We start from the raw sequence: 20,778 nt of genomic DNA, 5'->3' as shown, positions 1-20,778 counted from the left end.
CAGACTCCCTTATTTTTCAAACTAAAACAGCTCCTGTATGGTTATTCAGAAATTCATCTTTTTATTTTTTTTTTTCCTTCTTCAGTTACATGTAAGTAAAAACAGGCACCTACAATTAATTACAGAAACGAAAGAATAAATTAAAAACATTAAATATTCAGGAGAATGCATTTCTCCCCCCTGGAAACAGACCTAACCACTATCAAACAGAGAAACGAAACATAATTAATTGCTTAAATTGAACTCTGCGGCAGTATGGGGTTCTTCCAGCTGCTTGCGGAGGCCTGTAGCTTCTGTCATGAACATTAGCACACCCACCATCACATTTGATAAGCTGCATAATTTCCGTGGTTGTGTCTATATAGATACACCACCACAGTTTATATTAGAAAATCACGAAAGACTAGGGTGGAGGCCCGAGCACTAGTGTGCAGGCATGCATGCTGTTAAATGGTCATCACAGCCCTTGACCAAGGCCAAGGCCTGGATACCAAATACTCCCCCAGACAGAAATTGCTTGGGTTTGGCTGTAGTTTGTGCTTTACTGTGAGGAGAGATGGGCTTTATATTGACACGAGCCATGCAGTGCCTCTTGGTCCCGAGATCAGAGAATAGGCCCTGGTCCCTTTTATTAACCAGGATCAATGCAGCCATGAGGACCACCTGAGTAATGCTGTTGCTCCAAGCTAAGTACGTACTTGGCTAGGTTTGGGACTGCTCAGTTTTAGAAAAGCAAACTTATTTTCAGTGATATAGCTTTTACATCCATCATTTTTCTGTGTGGTCTGTTTCTGTTCACCCCATGTACATGGGTATGCTATAGATAGCCTGAAAAAGCAAATACTCCGCATATTCTGGCCTTACCAGATATGAAACATAATACATAATCTATAGTTAAGAGTGGGGGAAAGCATCAAAATGAGCCCTAGTTATATAATATATATCTATATCTGAGGGTAGGGGGGGCATTTGCAGGCTCACGTTTAACTTTTTTTTTTTTTTTAAATATATATTAGAAAACAGTGATTTTGTTTAGTGATATTTAACCAAGTTTTAGAAAACTTACCTATTTTTCTGTAGAGTTTTGGTATATTCCTCCTGAATTGAAGAAACACATTTGAGAGCTGTATATGGCTATTATCTTTCAGACCATCCTTGCAAGTAGTGTCCCACTTCAGATTCTTGTGCTTCGTGGCAGGCCAGGGACTATGACATACTTCAGGCAAGTGGTTGAGACCCCAGGCAAGTCATGAATTAAGAAGGTGCATCCATGTGGCACCACATAATCCTTTATCAAGGCAGAGAGAATGTTTCAAGTCCACAAGCAATCTAGCAGGCATTGTTTGCCAAGGTGCACAGCATCCCCTTTGTGGCCTCTAGGTCAGAGGATAGAGCTGGTCCTGCTGAGGTGAAAATGGGACACCAGATGCTCCTTGTTTTCAGAATATGTGACTCTGCAAAACTGAGGTGAGTAAGTGGGAGGCATGGGAACAGCAGATAGATGCTAAAATAAGAGCTAAAGGAAGAGCTAAAGATCTAAAGTCCCCTGGAAAGTTCATGATTGCAAAGCAGATATACAGCTGTGGGATGCAAGTCTCTGATATCAGTGGGGTGTCTTTTGTCGATATTGTGCTTGTATTATTATGCTAACATGGGAGTGGGATAGGAGGTATTTCTACTCAAACATTCTGCATGCTCTACAAAAGGGGTCGCTTTTTTTGTGCATCAGATCCCAGGCAGAGGATTTCCCTATGGTTATGCCTTCTCAAAGCATAAAACTAAGGTCTATTAAATGCCTGTACACCCTATCTGGCTAACAACCTAACAGAACTGTGCATCTTCAGCTTTTGGCTTAGCTTTTGGCAAATCTCCATCTATTACTCTTCTTTCTTCCTACTACTTTTCTTAATTCCAAAGAAGTCTTCTGAATCTTGGGGCTTTCCTGAAAATGTAAATGCTTAAAATAACACTTCCTGTGGGTTCTTTTAGATTTTTATTTTTTTTTCCTTGGTGGAAGTAATTCAGAGTATTAATTCTATGTGGGGGAAAAAGCATATGCAATGCCCTTGAAAGGTGTTCTGGACCATGAAGCAGTGTCTCAAATGTGTTTGAATTAGGTCTATCTACAAAAAAAAAAAAAAAAAAAAAAAAAGAATAAGCATGTGTCTTAGGCAGGCTCTTGAGACTCCTGGATATTAGAAGCATGCTGGAAGGAATCACACTGAAGTGGTTTGCCAGTGGTACATAGATAGCATTGCTCGTAGGGATGTTTAGTAACATGGGTATAGTTCTTGTTTCCAGGACTTAGAGCTCATAAAAAGAAGGTGAAAAATGATTAAATACTTTTCTAACATCATTTTTTTCCATGTCAGAATTTGCTGTAGGTGCCACAAGTTATCTTTGCAGGGGGAAAAGTGAGCTATATAGCTACAAGCAGGAAAAGGAGGTGCGTGTATGCCCTATAAAGTGGGAATCTTGTTTCCCATGACACTGGATCCTGGTAACAATATTGCTTTGTTATAAGAATGCACTTCAGAGATTGAACTGAAGCCATGCAAGACAACTTTCAGGATCTTACTTCCGAAAGCAGGGGAATATCACACAAAGAAGAGCAACAGATACTGAAAATATTTTCCCTGTGGCTTCCAGCTTTGGTTCCTGTTCCTAAATGCTCCTTCTCTGAAGCCTAAGAAAAGTATTAAGCTGGACTCACCCTTTCATGGCCCAGAGCTCACATGCACTCTGAAACATCTGCAGACTCTGACGTAAAGCAACCAGAAACCCCGTTGTTTTATGAGCCATTTTGGGCTTTAGGGAACCTTTGCTAAAGCACAGCTTTAGTATTATGAAAAGAAAATTAAAGGTCGCCTATTTGAGATGACCACCAAAGGGGACTGCAGGATCAAGATTACAAGAAATCTTTTAGGAATGCGCTTAAGAGGTAATAGAGCTGAGAAAATGACCTTTTGAAAGTCTTATTCTGTAATTTCTTTGTCAGCTGTTTTTGCCAGGTATGTCTACAAGATGCTTGTGGGTGAAATAGCTGACCCTCAGAGCTTGGGAGTCCATATACTTTCAACTTCTATTGCTTTATTTATTTATTTTTTTTTGGAAGAATTCAAACATACATTCTAGTCACCAACTGAAGAATGGATGCTGGTTTATCTAATAAATGATATAAATTGCTGGTCTGTTCTATCTGGACAAAAGAAATGAAAAAGACCTCAGATAAAAGCCTTTCTTTATTAAAGAGCCAAAGACATTTTAGATCTCATTTGGCCTCCATGCCCTACTCATTCCTCCTCTCTTTATCTAGTGGTGCTTTGCTAGTACAGTTATTATCCTTTTCAGCTACTCTAAACATATTATTAATTCTGCAGCTGGCTTTCTACCTCTAGCCCTTTTAGCAGTAAACTCACTAAAATCCTGTAAGGCTATACACCCCAGGAACAACCTACATGTTTCTTATCTGAGTACACATACTCTGATTCTCTCTGAATGGCCCATTTGGGCCATCTTCTTGTTCTGTTTGTTCCCTTGTCTTCTACCTTCTCCTTGTTGTGTTCTACTGTCTTTATCACTTCTTTTCCTGCATCTAGAAAATGTCTGTTCTCATTTTATGGATGTTTTGCAAAAAATCAGGGAAATAGGAAGTTAGATTTAGAACTGACTTCTGACTGCAAGAAGGGTTCTATATCTACGCTGAGATAAGAGTGAATGTCCATTTTGCTGTTACAGCCTGTTTTTTTGCATCGTCTAAAATTGATAGTCTATACTGTTGCAATGATCATATTGGCTAGTTTTAAAATCCTTGGATTCATCTTTAGAGGCTCATTTAAATAACCCAACACTTCAAACAATTACTTCTCTCTTTCTGTCTTCATTAATAATCCCCTCACACTCTCTTTGCTACAGTGTTGTTTCATCTTGTGTTTGTTTGTCCTAGCTAATTTAGATATTAAGTCCTTGGTGACTGACAATGTGTCTATCTGTGCAAAGCACACTTAAATAAATAAATTTAATAATAATTAATAATAAATACTCCAGCTGAAAGCAATGCATCTGAGCTAGCAAGGACAGCGCTGACATTGATGTACTCCATTTCAGCAGCAGCGTTTGCTGTTCCCCTGCCACAGCTCCTTGAGTTAATGGCTGCTGCACTCTGAGTAGTGTCAGGCCCCCTCTTGCAGTCCTCCCCGTCATAAGGCTGTTCCACCACCTCTGCCTTGCCTCTTGTCCCTGAACAGTTTGAAATCCAGCCCTCTGAGCTAGCACACTCTTCAAGGTGGCCAAAAAACAAGAGGAGGGCATGCAGTCTGTTCTGGGGGACAGGATCCTGCAAATCTCTGACATCTCCCCTGAATCGCTATTCACAACTAGTACTAGTCCCTTACAGGCAATTAAATTTTTACATCTTTATTCAATCACATCCTCTGTGTCATGTGGGACAACCTATTTTTTTTTTTTTAATTACTTATTTTCTCTTTTTGCTTCAGTTCTCTGTATTTAAAAGGCTTGCAAAGAAAGTAAGCACTTTCTTGAAACAGGCTATGTAGACGCTCAGGCAGAATCATTGAAGCTGGCAGGAAAGAATTCATGCAGTGTGTGTTAGCAATTGTCTAAGCTAGAACACTATTTAATCTGTTATTCCTGGTGGGCACTACCTTGTAGAAAAATAATATTATTACAGATATAATCTTTCAGTTAGTAATAAAATCTCAGGAGTGGTCTTGCTTAGAAAATGGAGAACTGAGTCCTTCCCGAGCAGAGGTAAACCAGGCAAAAGCTGTCCTTCATATGTCTGCCTGAAGAATTATGACTTCTGATAGAGGCAAGTTAGTCACAGAGTAGTTTGCCTTTGTATTTCATTAAGGGAGGAAGGGATTATTCTACATATACTCTCTGTGGTCCATCCAATAGCTGGAACTGCAATAAAAGTCAGGAAAAGAAGAGCTGAATAACAAGTAGCAAAATCAGAAGAGTTATTGTAAGTTACATGATTATTCATCCATCTGAACATAACAACTTTTATCAGAGATGGCAACATTTATAATGTGTCCACTATGGTAGCTGTTTTATTCCATATACTGCCATCAAAACCAGAATATTGGGGTGCTGTGGCCAAATGGCTACTGCCATGAGTAGTGTTTGTCATTTGGGGTTTATTCTCCCATTTCGCTCCTGGGGAACAGGAGTGAGTGGTCACGTGCTTTAGTGTTTGTAGAATCCTTTTAATTTTACATAGGCATAAAATGTCCCTTGGAGGAGGAGGTGGGATGACCTGTGGGATCCGGGTATGACAGACTGGATCACAAGGCAGTTCTTTCTCAGGCAGCTAACTTCTGTTCTTACGTGTGAAGATTCATTGTGACAGAGCTTTCTGGGGTCCATGGAGTATTTTGAGTATAAACACTGCAATCTTGAGCTGATTCAATACTTTGCAGAATCAGTGGAGAAAGTAATATGATTTGTTCTCTGTAATCAGCTAGTAGGTGTCTCTGAAGGTCTGATTGTTTCATGTTCAAATAAAATGCACTGTTACAATCCAGATGGGAGTTAATGAAAGCATATATAACTAAGATGGACTTGCTTAGGATGGTGTCTTAAAACCAATCAGAGATAAAAGAAAGCATTTATTGATGGCTACAGCTCCTTGGGAGCTCAGTTTGAATGAGAAATCCAAACCTAAATTAAATACTGTGGGCTTGCAGTGTCAAAAAAAGGTTATTACAGAGTGGCTCTAAACTTTCTGAAGCGTGCTCCGCAGCCTCCAACATAACCTCTGTGTTTCTCAAGTTCTAGATTGTCCAGTGATTTTTCAAATATGAGCCACTCTTGGCTCATTTGGTGATGCCGGTATATTTGCCCTCACTCTCTCCACAGCTTTTCCCTAAACAGTAGTAAAGGTGTGGCCACTGACTGCATCTTTTATACTTGACAGTAATGTGGGCTTTACAGTAATGAAGGCTGCGCAGCGCTGCATGCTGTCGCTGGATGGTTGGCATCTGAGTCCGTATCTTAGCTCCCCATTTCATGGCTGCATGTAGATGCTGGCAAGGCTGTGGGAGAGAACTGTTCCTTGCAGGACTCTGTTTTTAAGGAGTCTGTTGATGGACAAGTGTTTTTCTCATTACTGTGTGTTAGGTGCTTCTAACCATAAAAGAGACAACTACATGTATTTTAGCCTGTTCTTCATGATGACTCCAAACGGGACAGCATAACCTGTCAGACCCATTCACAGATTACATTTGCAGCTTATCTCTGGGCATGATGGAGATCATATGCTCACTGTACTGAAGATCCTATAAACTTTCTGTGAAGCAGACAAATGCTATGTAGCATCTTCTAGTTTTTGTTTCTTTTGACAGCAGTGTGTCAAGTCAACGTGAATGAGACTCATCTGCTCAAATACTTCTCTCTGTAGCTGACCTAATCGCCTTCCCTTATAAATTAGGGAAGAAAACTAAGCAATTCTAGGGTGCAATTTGTCTTATACCAAAATTAATACCTCAAACATACAAGAGATATTATTGTGTCCTGAGAGTCTCAAAAATAGTGACCTGTTCAGGCCAGGGGACAGGCTGCAGCTTAGGGGACAACAGATGACTATTTGCATATTTATTTTTTATTATGAAGAGGAATCTCTGTAATCAGTATTCCAATTTTCTGAAGTACTTAATGGGAATTTTATTTGTCATCATCTGTCTTTTTTTTTTTTTTCTTTTTGGGAGAGGTGAGACAGGATTCCCTTCTTTCCAATTCAAGTGTGTCTTCCATCCATCTTTTAAAAGGCAACTCTACGCAGGGATCCATTACAGTGAATGAGCTGAAACAGAGAGATATTGTTACTTAAACAATACAATGGACTTAATACAGAACTAACTGCATGTTTTCTTATGAGCAATATAGGAGGTCATATCAGATGATTCAGTAGTCCCTACTAGCCTCAAAATCTATTAAAAAACCTGAACAAGTTCAATAAAAATGTAATAGCATTTTACTAAAATTACTCTAAACCCCCTAAGAATTAAACAATAGCCATTAATAGCCTTTTTATGATGTTTTCACTATATATTTCTGAAGCAACAAATCCTACAGAGAGGGATATATTTCTCTTTAAATTGATGATGTGATGGGGGGAAAAAAATCCTCACTTGAACAATCAGCCCTGGTATAACAAGAAAGCTTATTTCCTAGTGTGGATGCCTCATATGCATTTGTAAGTAGCAAGAGCAGTAATTTAGAAATGAGAGGGGGATTTCATTGGAACATGGATTTTCAAAGTACCACTATATGTATCATTTAGAAAACCCTTGGCTCTGACCGCTGTGTGCAAATGCATAAGCCAGTGTGTGTGGGCAGTGTGAGTCATTCAATTTTCCTACTATATAATAATAAAAAACCAAATGGTGTTGAAGCTAGCATTTAGGTCTAGAGAAGGAAGCTGTGATAATGCCATGAATCCTTGCACTCAGGGATCAGCAGTGATGGCATACAAAGCAGACACAATGACAGGCAGACTCTTACTTAAGGGGTGTTGATCTGAATCGCAGACATATTTATCCAATCTTATTTCTATCTCTCAGCTCCTGTACCTCGACTAATACCTTAAAGAAAATGAGTGGTGCTTTAAAACATAGTAACTTAAGCCTACAGGAATTAAACACACTTGAAAACAAGTTAATTCATCCTGGTTAATATCACAGATTTCTGGCCTTTCTTCCTTCCTCCTATTCCCCTCAGTTATATCTGTTTTACATTTTAATGTAATATATTGTACTGTAGAGACAGTAGTTTAAATTCATGGTAGTGAAAAAGAATAGAAACCAAAAAGTGCTGCAAAGCCATGTGCCTTCTGGGGATACCCATAGCCAAATGTGTCTGGAGAACTTCCCTTCATAGGATGTAGTTTCTGCATCATCCCTAGTAAGAGACATGATTAAATGTCCCTTAATGCAGTTAAGTAACTACTCTGCATACACAAACATGTTTGGCATGGAAGAAAAATACTTTTTATTGCTTTTATTAGCATTATTGCATGAGGACTGCAGTAAGAATTGTTTTTATAAATCTTATTTATGGCAAGACATGGGTATTTAAAGAAGATGAAGTGTGGAAAGAGAAGATGATTTCAATAATTTTTAATAATCAGACAATCAAATTCAGGTTTGCAGTCTGGTTGGAGATAGTGTAATGGTCCAAATTAAGAGAATTGAGAATGATGACTGTCAGAAGGGGAGTGTTAAATAGGGAAAGAGTCAAGCCTCTAATGCCATTGCAATATTCACAGATAGAAAATAGCAAATTCAATGGCACATAAAACACTGACATGTTGACTCTGGAGGAACTTGTCGAGGCCGTTTGCATGACTAGAATATTAATTTTGATGGCAAAAATTCTGTATGCAAAATTGGCTCATGAAAGTGCTTCTGAACTGCTCAAGACAGAAAAAAAATGGGTCTGAAGTGCTTAAAGGGTGAAACATTATTTTTAGGTGCATATAACATGCTGAACTATGGAGACTCTAAATACTAGTAAAACGTAAGTATTTTTAGTAACGTGCTAGTGGCGATGCTTAGTGATACAAGAGGAATGTGGAAGTACTGATATGATATTCAGGCATATATATTTTTTTTCCCTCTGTGTAGAAGGGAGTGTCAGAAGTGCAGACATGCCTTAGCAATGACCACAGTTCCTTTCCACCTCTGCTGCAGTTGAAATGCTGTATATGTTCCCATGAAATTTTGATCCAAAATGGAGCACAAATTATGGGAGGGCTGAAGACTGTTTATTGTTGCTGAAGCAGTAAGATACAAATTAATAAAGAAAGCAGCAGCAACAAAATGCTGCCGGTCACAATTTGTGGTATAAAATTAAAGTAGACAGCCCAAAGGAACTGGTGACAATAAGTAAATAACATTTACAAATATGCTGGAGGAAGAAAAAAAAAAAAAAGCAAGAGAAGCAGTCAGTCTCTTGATAGATGACAAGGGTATTAAAAAACAGAGGGATGTTGTTTTGCACAACTCTTATCTTTCCGTCCTTGTTCTCACTCATGCATCCTAAGCTGGAAATGGCATCCTCTCATGTCTAATGGGAAGGGATGTATAATGTAAAGGACATAACAAGAACAGACATATTCCAGTGCCTTCACTGCAGCTTGTGTGAGCTTATCACTATGCAGGGAGCACCAAATCTTCAACCCCTTAACAAACCTCAGCCCAAATTTGTGGCAAAGCTCACAACACCAAGGGCAAATCCTGCCATTCCTGCATGGTCTTCAGATCTGTCCCATCCATCTTCCCATGGCACGTCCATCCTGGCATAAATGAACTGCTCACAGCTCTGTGTAGTTCTCCAGGACTGGACAGGTGAGGATGCAGCATCTCTCTGGCTTCTTTCTGCATCAACACTGGTTCTTTAATTTAGGGTTTATCTGCTGTGCGGGACAAAGAGTTCGGTTCTTGCAGAAGTCACTGGCATAACATGCAATTACATGGTTGCAGATTGTATACTAATCAAAGCTTTTGTTTCTCTCCAAATGTAACAGGGAAGAATATAAGTAAACTTGAAGTTTTGCTTTCCCTGGAGTTTTAATGGCAGTGCTCCTCACATCTAGCATTAGGCATTTGCCAGATCTGTGTAGAAAGGAAACCAAAAGGATTTATGGAAGGAAAGTAATGAGAGCCTGACAAATAGGGGAATTGCCCCAAAGAGAATCTCTGTGTTTGTCAGAAAGCCTTTGTCAGGGCTGGAGCTGCACTTGCATCTGAGGCTGTCCAAAGGGGACCTGCAAATGCACAGAGCTGCAGAAATGGGACAAATGGCACCAGATGTGCAGCTGAGGTTTCCCAGGGTCTATCAGCTGAGTGGGATGGAAGGGCAATTTTAGGGGAACTCACGAAGGTGTCTGAGCTGGCTGTGTGCTGACTGCTGGCTTGGTGTTGAGGAAGAGCCTGGGGCGGCCATCAAGCTGCAAGGCTAGGCCTCATCCTGCAGCTGGGCTTGGTGGGCCAGGTCAGGTCTTGCACGAGGGCTGGCTCCCCTCACACTGTCGGGAGAGACCAGCTCAGAGTGTCCAGGTGAAGCCCCAGCAGCCACTATAAAGGAGGTGAATGGACCTGCCCACAGCCAGCCTGGGTGGAAACTTCAAGGGGAGGGTTAGCTGAGTTATCTGGAGTTACTCAGGCCCTTAATTTCCAAAGCTCAGACCTCTTAGCTGCTTTGAGCCACACTGAGTTTGCCTGTGTTGTGGTTCAGGAGCTCAGAAGGTGAAATTTAGGAGAACAGCAAGTGGTTGAGGCTGCACGCTGCTCATGCTTGTGTGGACTGATGTACTGTGGCCTCCCTTATCTTCACTTATTGAAAGCTTGAATAATAAGCAAGTAAAACTTGTAAAACCCTGCAGTAGATTAACTAATGCAAAGTGCTTTTCCACCTCACATAGCGATTATGAGTCATTTCTAGTTGTTCATTTAAATAAATACATTTTTTTTCCCATAAACACGCTGTACAAACAAATACATGTATAAATGCTCTAATTTGAAAATGCATTCTTGTTCTTTGATGATGTGAATCACCTCTGTCTGTTTATAGAAAAAAGAAATGTAGATAGAGGACTGTACTGAAATGCAATGAAGAATTTCAGAAAGTGAAATTCCTACAGCAGTGTTGCTGAGCAGGACTTAAAACGCGTATTTAATATATATATATATTATATAATATATATATATATATATATAATATATAATATATATATTTAATATATATATATATATATATAAACATTAAAAAACAACAACAACAAAAAAAAACACCCTAAAACAAACAAATGAAAAAACAATCACCCACCCAACCAAACCCCACCCAAACCCAAACATGATATATGTTTTATGAAACATGGAATGTAGGAAAGTTGCTTTCTCACTTGGAATCTTATTTTTCTGGGTCTCTTGTTTTTTTGTGTGTGTGTTTAGCATTTTCAGACTTTGTGTTGTAACAACAGTCTAGTTGCAAATACAAAGCACTGTTTTTATTTTGTTTGTTTACATTTTATTTACAGCATTCCTACTTTGCCAAGAGGTGTGTTAAATTATTAACAGGTTGTGTCCATGTTCACAGAAAGCTAAATTGAATCCAGAACAACGTGGGCTTATTAAAAGACTGGCTAACAGATTCACTTTGCCCACAAAACTGTGCACTGTGGTCTGAAGTATTCCTTTTCCAATTAAAGCTATTTATTTATTTTGATTTCTAGCAGTTGTGGTGCGTTCTTGTCAGTGGTATTTTTTTTTCCACAGAAATGCTCTGTATTTTTGCAGGAGTAAAACTGCATGTTTAATTGGTTATTTTAACACCTTTAGTGCAATATCTCCATGCTTTAACAGGGCTATAATTTTTAAATGCGAGTCCATTATTTTCTATGGCCTGAACATTGGCAGACTTCTCAAGTGTCTTGCTTCTCACTGGTGTTTCTGATTTCACATTAAAATCCCTCTTTGTCCCTCCTTAGTCCCCGCTGATGACCCTTATTAACCAAAAAGATTTCTAGAGCTGAAAAGCTTATCAGGTTAGAAAGGTGCATGTTACAAAAATGGGGTTTTGTCAGAACTTAAAGTAACCATTGGAATAAAGAAAGAAAAGCCTATTGTATTGTACTGGGCTAAATAAAATTAAAGATAAGTATGCCATAAGTTAGCTAATTTTTTGTTAGCATTTTTTTTCTGTTATGGTGGGATGAAGCATTAGGCAGAAGCATTTTCATTTTACTCCACTAAAGGGCATCTCCTTTATCTTTCTTACTTGCCTTCAAGTTGGCAGGTCAAGTCTTGTAGGTGGTGACAAGCAGGTCATCTGCCTACTTTCCAGATGCATTTGCAGGAAACTTTTGAACCCTTGCTCCTGTTCTTCCTTATCTGGTGGAAGAGGATATGGTAAGTTCAGCGAGGAATGGCTATATGAGTGGCATTAAAATACCTTGCTGTGCTTATGACCAAATTGTGAGCCAGCGTCAGCTCATGTAATGCAAGGTTGGCAAGGGGAACTGTGTTCTCTGATGCCAGGTAGGACCTGGCTTTTTGAGGTGAGCCTCTTTAGGTAACAGACTTTAATTGATTTAATCAGAGGAACTTGTGTAGCTTTGCACAGCTTTCTGGGAGTAAAGTTAGCAAAACAGGGACAACTGTGGTAAGAAAAATCATGTATTGTATCCTAAAATGCATTGTGACTGAAAAAAGCTAGGGTTCATGATATGCTAACCAGTAAAGGAGGAACTCAGTAGGAAGTGCTAAGGACAGAGGACGAACACCACTTTCAGGTGTTTGCAATGAATATCAAATGTGAACAGGAAACCAGTATTCCACATTGTTCCGTGGCAGGGAGATATTTACTGGAATAATAATATATCAAGCATGAACACCTTCAAGGGCACTGAAAAGCAGGGAAATGTTACTATCACTGTCACAAATCTTTCACAAAGATTTATCAGAGCTAGTTTCAAGTCTATAAATATACCATAAATTTAGAGGTGTAAGAAGCTTGATGCATTTTTGATTCTCCAAGCGGAGATTAAGAAGTGAACTGATTATGAATTAAATAAAGAAGATATTTGTGGAGACAGGTCTTTAATGTAGTGGAAAAGCCATAATGTGATCCAACAGTCAGAAAATAAGCTGGACAAATAAGATGTGTTTTTAGTATTGAGGGTGATTAATCCACAAAACAATTTACCTTGGAATATGATGGCTTTCCAATTACCTGATGTCTTCAAATCAATAGTGGATATTTTTTTCAGAGATGGGCTCAAGCTCACTTAGATGTTATAGTCTTGATGCAGGAGTCACTTAAAGGTCTGTGGGGAAAGTAAAGGTCAGGCTAAAAGATCATATCATATCATAATGTCATCATATCATATCATATCATACCTTGCAGTTTTTGAATCAGTTATGTCACCTTGGCCAGCTGTATGTTTTGATTCCCAATTTTAGCTGACCTATGGTTGGGTATAGAAACTTCATGTACAATGGTTTGTAAAATCAGGGGAGTAACAGCAACATTTCTTGAGAAAATTTAACTGCTAATATTTCTGCATTTCCATATCAAAAATCATCAACTGCAAAGCAAATATACTTAGAAACCCTTCCTAGTGGCCTAGTGGTCAGCTGGCATGTGATATCTGGGATTAGGATCCACTGTTGCAACCTACATAGTGGTGCAAAGAAGACATTTTAGCTCAACCTTGATCCCTATGAGCCTGAGCAGAATATACAAGAGCATTTGCTTTTCTTCTCTATTTAACACTACATTTTTTTAAAAAGTATGTCCCCCTTCAAACAATATTATAAGTGGAAATAGAAAAGACCAATCTTAAGAAGTGTTTTCTTCAGATCCACTTAAACCAAGAATGTAAGTGAGGAGGATAAAAGAGTCTGAACAAACAGAAGGCTGATACTCTGTAACTTCAGACATGAATAAAAGCAAAATGAAAGCAAGTCCTTGCACAAGTATGTCATTACATTACTTACACTATTGAAAACACTTGTTTCATTCAAAAGCCTTGTTATAAAACCTTCATGAGAGTGAAGAGATGGCTGAGAAGCAGTCCTCATAAGCCATAATTGGAGAAACATAAATGTAACAACTATTATTCTGCTCTTGGAGTCTGAACAATTTCTTTCTCTCATCAAGGATTAAAATAATGAAAAAAATTACAATCATGTTGTCAGAGCATGGTTCATACTTTAATTCAAAGTTTGTTGGCTAATCCTGGCAGTGGTATAACTCTAGAGAAGTTTATTGAAGTTACTCCACAGAGGGATTAGATGCCGTTTGTCTCCTGATGCCTCTACTTTCTACTCTGATAAGAGACACTTACATAATCAGTCAGGTTTTCAACCATGGGTGAAATATTGACTATAATATTGTTTTTATCACAGCAGGCTGCAACTTAATTTTTATTTTATTTCAGTAATATCTTTGTCATTTGACAACAAGCTGTGATGAGTATGATAAGTTTCTATTTAGGCTGCAAAAGTGGAATGAATGTATATTCACAGAGTAATCAGAAGCTGAACTCTAGTAATTATGATTAATACTGTTTGGAAATAAGTTGTGTTAATTTTAAGCTTAATGAAATTCCAATAGTCAATTTTACACAAAAAAATTATGTCTGTAAGATCTTGAAGCAGCCCCCATCTGTGATGAATGCATTCATATCAGAACGCTCTTATTTGTGAGGAAATCTTAACTTAATTTTGCTGTGGGCTGCAATTTGTGGCATGAAAATGTTACAGTGCAGAACTTCGCACCCCGCCTTTCCAAATAGCTGATACATGATTTTGGACTTGCAAATAACCTGTTGCTTAAAATAAAAAGGAAAATCTGAAAAGAAGTGGGAGTATTTCTAATTCTAAGGGCTTTGTAATATTACCAGTGAAGAGAAGCAATATAGTGTTACACCCTGAGCACAGTGATATCTCCTGTGTCATCATGTTACAGAGGGATTACATGTATTTAGATATCATTTATGGAATTTAAGAAGAAAAGCAAGGCATATGTCATACTGATCTTAACCCTAAGATGTGGAGGCACCTACAAAAGCCAGACCTATGGCTGTGTACATTTATGTAAGCCTTCTGATATTTGGTCGGCTATGCAAAAGCACAGCACAGAGTGAGTTTCCTGGAAAACATTAATCAACTGAAATGTTACAGTAGCAGCAGAATGTTTGTAAAACCTTTGAGGATTGTCTTCAGGAAGGAAAATGGCCTTTCTAGTGCTACATTGCAAGTATTTGCCTAGCTCTGGGATCAGGTGCACAGTAAGCTCTCAGGGCGGAAAGGAGATGGAAGGAATGGTACAGCCATCATGCTGGCCATTTATGTGTTACCTTCTCCTATAGGCCAAGCTGTAGGATGTCATAGCTGTTTTTCTTGGAGCAGCTCTGGAGCACATCAGCCAAGCAGGAAAGGGATCATTACCTAATCACAAAGGGATAGCAGTGATTAGTTCATCCACCTTTTGTGGAGAAATATGATTTTTCCAAAGATCATGGGAATCCAGTCATTAGTGAATGGAGAGTGAGATTTCCAGTTGTTTGAGATAATGTATTTCCTGGTCTATATAAATATCCTTTAGCTTTAACCTAAGGCAGGACCCAGTCTCATATTTGTAACTTCTCTTGCGGGAATTAAAGTAGTAATTCGGTATTTGAGTGTATAAAGCTCACCTCAGTGAATGGCCAAACTCTCATGAGTGTCTGTAGGATCAGGTTATTGCCTTCTATTCTTCAGGTTTTCTGAGCTTTACATGGCTTTTATTTGCCTGTGAGGCAGCTTTCAGGCTCTGATGGATGCTCAAATGGCTATTGAGCCTCCCCTACCCCAGGAGCACCGCTTACCCTTCCTGCCTTACGTTCCCCTTGTTGCAAGCTCTTGACAATGCTGTCGCTTACTGCAGCTGTTGTGTTTACTGTCTTCTACACCTCCCGTTGGAAAGAAAGGAAGGGCTTGGAATTTAAGTCCTCAAAAATGTGGTTTTGACAATGTGAAAACCTTCAGCTGATAAACTATATGTAGAACAAAAATAAATTCAGTGCAGTAAACGAATGAGTGAAAACTTATGTCACTGGGGAAGCATTCTTTAAAAGCTGTTGCAAGTATGAGCAATATTTGTTTTATTTGTTCTCATGTTTCATAGTTTCTCAAACTGCAATGTCAAGAAGGTCTATTAGGATCATCTAATCTGGACCCCTTCTGCATAAACAGAATTTCACCCAGTAATTTCTACATCAAGCCTGGTAATTTCTTTCTCTGAAGACGCATGCTTTTAGCAGCTTTGTGCTTCTTAATGGTTATTGATTTAAACATCCTCTATCCTGCTCCTAAAAATGCTTTGGTTAGGGGAGGTAAAGGTACACTTTTTTTTCTTGTCTGAACAAAATAAGCTTCTTTACTCAGCTTGACATTTCTTTCCTTTCTCTGTAACAAGAAACTTCTGCGTAGCAGCTCAGAGCATTTCAGGGAATATGCTTGATTATCAGTGGAAAAACCCCGTTGTTTCTAGGTAAAAATTAGGGGGACAAAAAAGAAAGAAAAAAAGAGAAGAGAAAATGTGAATACCTGGTATAGGATTAGCAGATTCAGCACCTTCAGTCACTTTTCTCTTTATAGACCGAAGGACAGGTTGATAGCGATCACTTACTTCTTCCAAAATAATTATACTCTCTATGTCAGCTTTGCTTACCGTTCCAAAACAGTTTGAAGAGCTGACTCCCTGAAATATTTATTCTTCAGTCAAAAAGAAAGGAAAAACTAGCAATGGTGTCATGGCAGGAGTTTTCAGAAAGGCATTGAATAAAGACGGTTGGGAAGTGAGAATACATGACCTCCTGATGAAGGTAGGAAAAGGAGAGGGTATGTGTACCGGGGGCTTGGCCTAAGGAGCCACAAAAGGAGTGATGCTCCAGCTAAAATGATAGTAATAGGAGTGGAAATTAGGAAACGTCATACCTAACAACAGCTCCAGACTGGTAGGACCCAGCTAATATGCTTCAGCAGTTGAAATATTTCAGGTCTGAGTTTTACATTGAGGATTATTTATGCTGCTGGTTCTCATTCACTTGGAGACTGGGGTTCTTCTGGTGAGAAGGTGGACAAAATGGGAAGGACCACAGCTCTTGCTATACAGTTTGAAAGAGAATATAAGGAATTGAAAGGAAATGGAAAATGTCCATTTTGAATACTATAGGCTTTTACACTGGCATATGTTTTCATACAATTCTTTACATTTCAACTCTCAAGTCTTACAATGGTCCAAATTAACCCTCTCTAGAGTTAAGGCAAAAGAAAATATAAAAACAAAGAAACAGCAAAGTAAGCAGTGCATGTGGACAGCTGTACTGCTTATGTTGACCTTTGGTTTTACTTATTCAGTTACAAACAAAAAAAAGAGAAAAGAACATAAGGGACGGCAGTTGGCATAAAGCATACTGTTCTCCATTCTCCATTGCATATTTCCTATCTCCTGGGAAGGATGCAGCAGGCTTGATGGGTTCTGATAAGCAGAAGAACTATACAGCAAAGAAGCCTGTGCTAATTTTCAGCAGTTAGTGATTTGATGTTAGTACATACACTATCATATTATGAAGCAAATGCTGTTCTACAGATTTGTACTTAAACTCCATGAAAGCAAATGGTTGCTGGTAAATACATCTTAAATCGTAATAAATAAATTTGCAATTGTTTATTACACTTAGAGTTTAATACAATCTATGTAAAGGACAAATGGTGGCTCTGTAGTGAAAATGAAATTTTATTTCTTTGGAAAGGCCCACTTAAGTCATAAACTCCAAACTCCCAGTGCAAGTGGTTCACGAATGGCAGCAAAGTTCTAGGAATGAGTTCATTTGTTTTCATTCTGGGGCCATCTGTTGTTATTTCTAATATAAACTTCTTAGCTTTCACCTTTGATCTTTGCAGTTTCCAGGTTTTTAAACTTTTATAGTTCATGATTATATGTTTTAGTGATGTCAGTGAAAGTATATTATCACTTTCAGTGAATTAGAGGGGGCTTATTATTGGTTTGCTACCCTAAGAATTGCAAATAAATAAACCAGTAAGTAAATATTATGGAGAGATGTTTGTCTCTCCATAGTTAGAGGTTGTGACTAGCTCTGTGTTTCAAAGTTGATTATAATGTGCTCCCTCACAGGAAAGTTCACTAAAGCCAAAGCAAGACGCCTAGTAAATCAGACATGAAATGTTTTCTTGGAGGTCAACTCACTAGGAAAGCTTTGAGGATACTCAAAACAATGCTGAACTGGAGTCCAGCAGTAGTATTTCATCTCTCCATATACTTACCTTTTTTTTTTTTTTTTTAATTGAACCCTTAAAATGTTTTTCTTGAGTAGTGCTAAATTTATGCACGTAAACTGAAGCTGAATGAGTCACTCTTGCAGCTCTTGCAGTAGTGACTGGGCCACGAACAATTGGTGGGAGAGCAGTTAGCACTCAATTTTTTCTTTTCCCTATTTGTCACTTCTCACACTTCATTATAAACAAGTCATATTCCTGAAATGAAAAACGTACTTTCCAGGAAAGGGCAAAGCAAAAGAAAGCGGTATTTATCTGCCAATCATCCTTTCAGTTTTCTTTCTTAGTTGCAGTCATCAGTAGATCATATCCTGGTACTCCCTTATCATTATAGTTTATCATTATGTTCTCGTTCACGTTGCTGTGCAAATCTAATGCTCCAAATATGCCTTTCTGCCAAAGAACTCCATCTTGACCAAGCCCAACACCTGCCCAGAAAACATGCAGCCCAGGTGAACCTGTGCTGAGAGCACTTCCTTTTCTTCTCTAACCACTGCCTGGGTCAAAGCAAGTTTTCATTCAAAGGATGATGCAACTTTCCTTCCTTAGGTCAATTCTCCTGAAAATCCCACTGAAAGGAGGCAGGGACCTGTCTGAAAATAGAAGACATGCAGTAGGTGGGCTTCTGGGCAGCTCTACTTAGCTGCAGCTCAGGTGTCTATGTCTGCATTAGCTGTGTAGCTTAGCTTTCTAGTCAATGGGAAGAAGCAGGCACACAGAAGTTAATCTTCATTTCATATTAGAACATGAAAAAATAAACCAGATGGCTCATCTCTGAAGGGTGTTGCTCCCTGAAGGGAGGCTGGGGCGACTGGCTTGTATGCACACAGCTGCTGTAGGAGTGACAAGGCACAGGGTCGCTGGTGTATAAATACAAAGCACTGTGGCTCAGATCCTCCCATATCCAGAGCAAGGCAGAAGGCACTGCTTTACCATTATAATTTGGTGAGCCTCATTTTTGACCACTAGACAGTTCTGGCCTGGTGTTTCAAGAAGGATATAGGGGAGCTAGAGGAGGCGCAGGGAAGGGTCAGTAATATAATTAATAGTGTGGGGCAGCCTGATGAGGAGGCATTAACAGATGTATAACACTTCAGCTGGAGAAGAGAAGGGCGAGGCAGGACATGACTGAGGCTTCCAAAGTCACTAAGCTGCTGGATAAGGTAATGGCAGAACTGCTGCTCACCAAATCCTGCACTGCTGGAAGTAGAGCATGGTGTTAGAGGCAGGAATGCATCTTCTAACATGCCTAGAGCAACAGCTGTGGGTGCTGGGTCGTATGAGAAGAAGAAATTGTAGAAGGCAGCTTGGCTTGTGTGTTCTCCCTTAGTAGTGTCTCTCTTATTGTGCAAGTCAGAAATATGGTATTGGGATAGAAGGATCACTGGTGAGACCCAGAGGTGAATGTCTAACATACCCCTCCACTGGCTGTGTAAGAAATAAAGAGTAGCTGTGCTCCTCATTTAATTTGTCGTATGCAGGTAATACTGTCTGGCATCAGTTCAAGGCTAGGTGCTCTGGAAGCAGCCGTTTCTGGTGTTGGTCTGACTTTCTGGAACCGCAAGGGTCCACCAGGGGCCGTGTTTTTTCTAGTGAGGTTTTGTTCGTCAGCCCAAATGACCTGGGAGAGAGCAAGTTCTTTCTCCTGTAATGAAATCAATGAGAATTATGGGCACTGAATGTATTCCAGCAGGTGTTCAGCATCCCACAAGGTCAGGCACTTGGTTAATAGACTGAAGCTGTATAAAATGGTGTATGCTATTAGCAGCTAGGGGAAAAATCAAAAGGTAGAAAAAGGACATTGGGCAGAGCGGTCAATTGCATATTGGAACAAGAAAAGCAAGAAACTGTCTGTAGTGCTTAAAGCAGAAGGTTTTAGACAAAATAGAAAAAAAAAAAAGCTATTGTTTATTTATATCAATTTTATTCTGCCTGTCAGAATACTAAGTATTTGTAGTAATTAAAAAAAAATCTGCAGCTTTGAATGTACTAAAGAATCATCAGTGCACAGTCAAATTGCTCAGTGATGCTGAATCCTAGCTTGCCTCTGAGTTTGAACATATTCATTCTCAGGTTAGCCTTACATATTTAGGTAAAGTTGACTTTATTGTGAATGTTTATCTGTACAAAATAAGCGAGTCCTAAATGCCTGGTCAACTCAGGTCAAAACAGCAGTCTAAGCCTTTTGAAATGACTAAAGCAACTTCACAGAGCTGGTAACCTCCATTTGACCATTCCCCACACCAGTGATATTTGCTAAACTTAATTTATAACATCTATACAAGCCTGTGTCTCACAGTATTGTGATTAAATTCAAAGAGGCTTGTCATACTTTTAACTTTGCGGCTGGGTGTAGCATTCAATAAATAATACCAATCTCATACCACAAATTGACTCTAATGCAAACAGATAAAAAAATCAAGTCTGTTCAGGAGAGGCTATTAGCCGCATAATGGAAACAATAACTGAGTTAGAATTGCTCAGCTAATCAGCACATGTTTTATTATCCCATTACTTTTTCCTCCAAGTTCAAAGAGACCAAATCAGAGGTTAAGTTACCAAGTTCAGTTTAATTTTTCCTCAACAAAAGCTTCATCTCTGAAGGATTGCGAACCATTCTATGCCTTTCAGTCTGGGCAGGGCTGCACATTCCCTGTAATCAATAGGAGCTCAATGTGGTCAGCAGCTCACCGAGGTGCTCAGTGCCTAACAGCAGTGGACCTCTCCTGGCAGTATTATTCTTTCAGAATCAATTACATGAGAAATCCTGGCAGTTAGTAACACAGACCCTGTGTTAATGTCATAATTGGTTTGGTGAGATATTAACATTGGTAAACTCAAAGTCCCTTAAGAGTGGCTGTGAAATGCTTCCACCTCTTGATCAGAACTCTAGCGTAGGCTCTGTGTT

Source organism: Anas acuta, chromosome 3 (genome assembly GCF_963932015.1).
Source record: "Anas acuta chromosome 3, bAnaAcu1.1, whole genome shotgun sequence".
In the NCBI taxonomy this organism is placed as follows: Eukaryota; Metazoa; Chordata; class Aves; order Anseriformes; family Anatidae; genus Anas; species Anas acuta.
The sequence above is the reverse complement of the archived record's forward strand: the minus strand, read 5'-3'. Positions refer to the sequence as shown.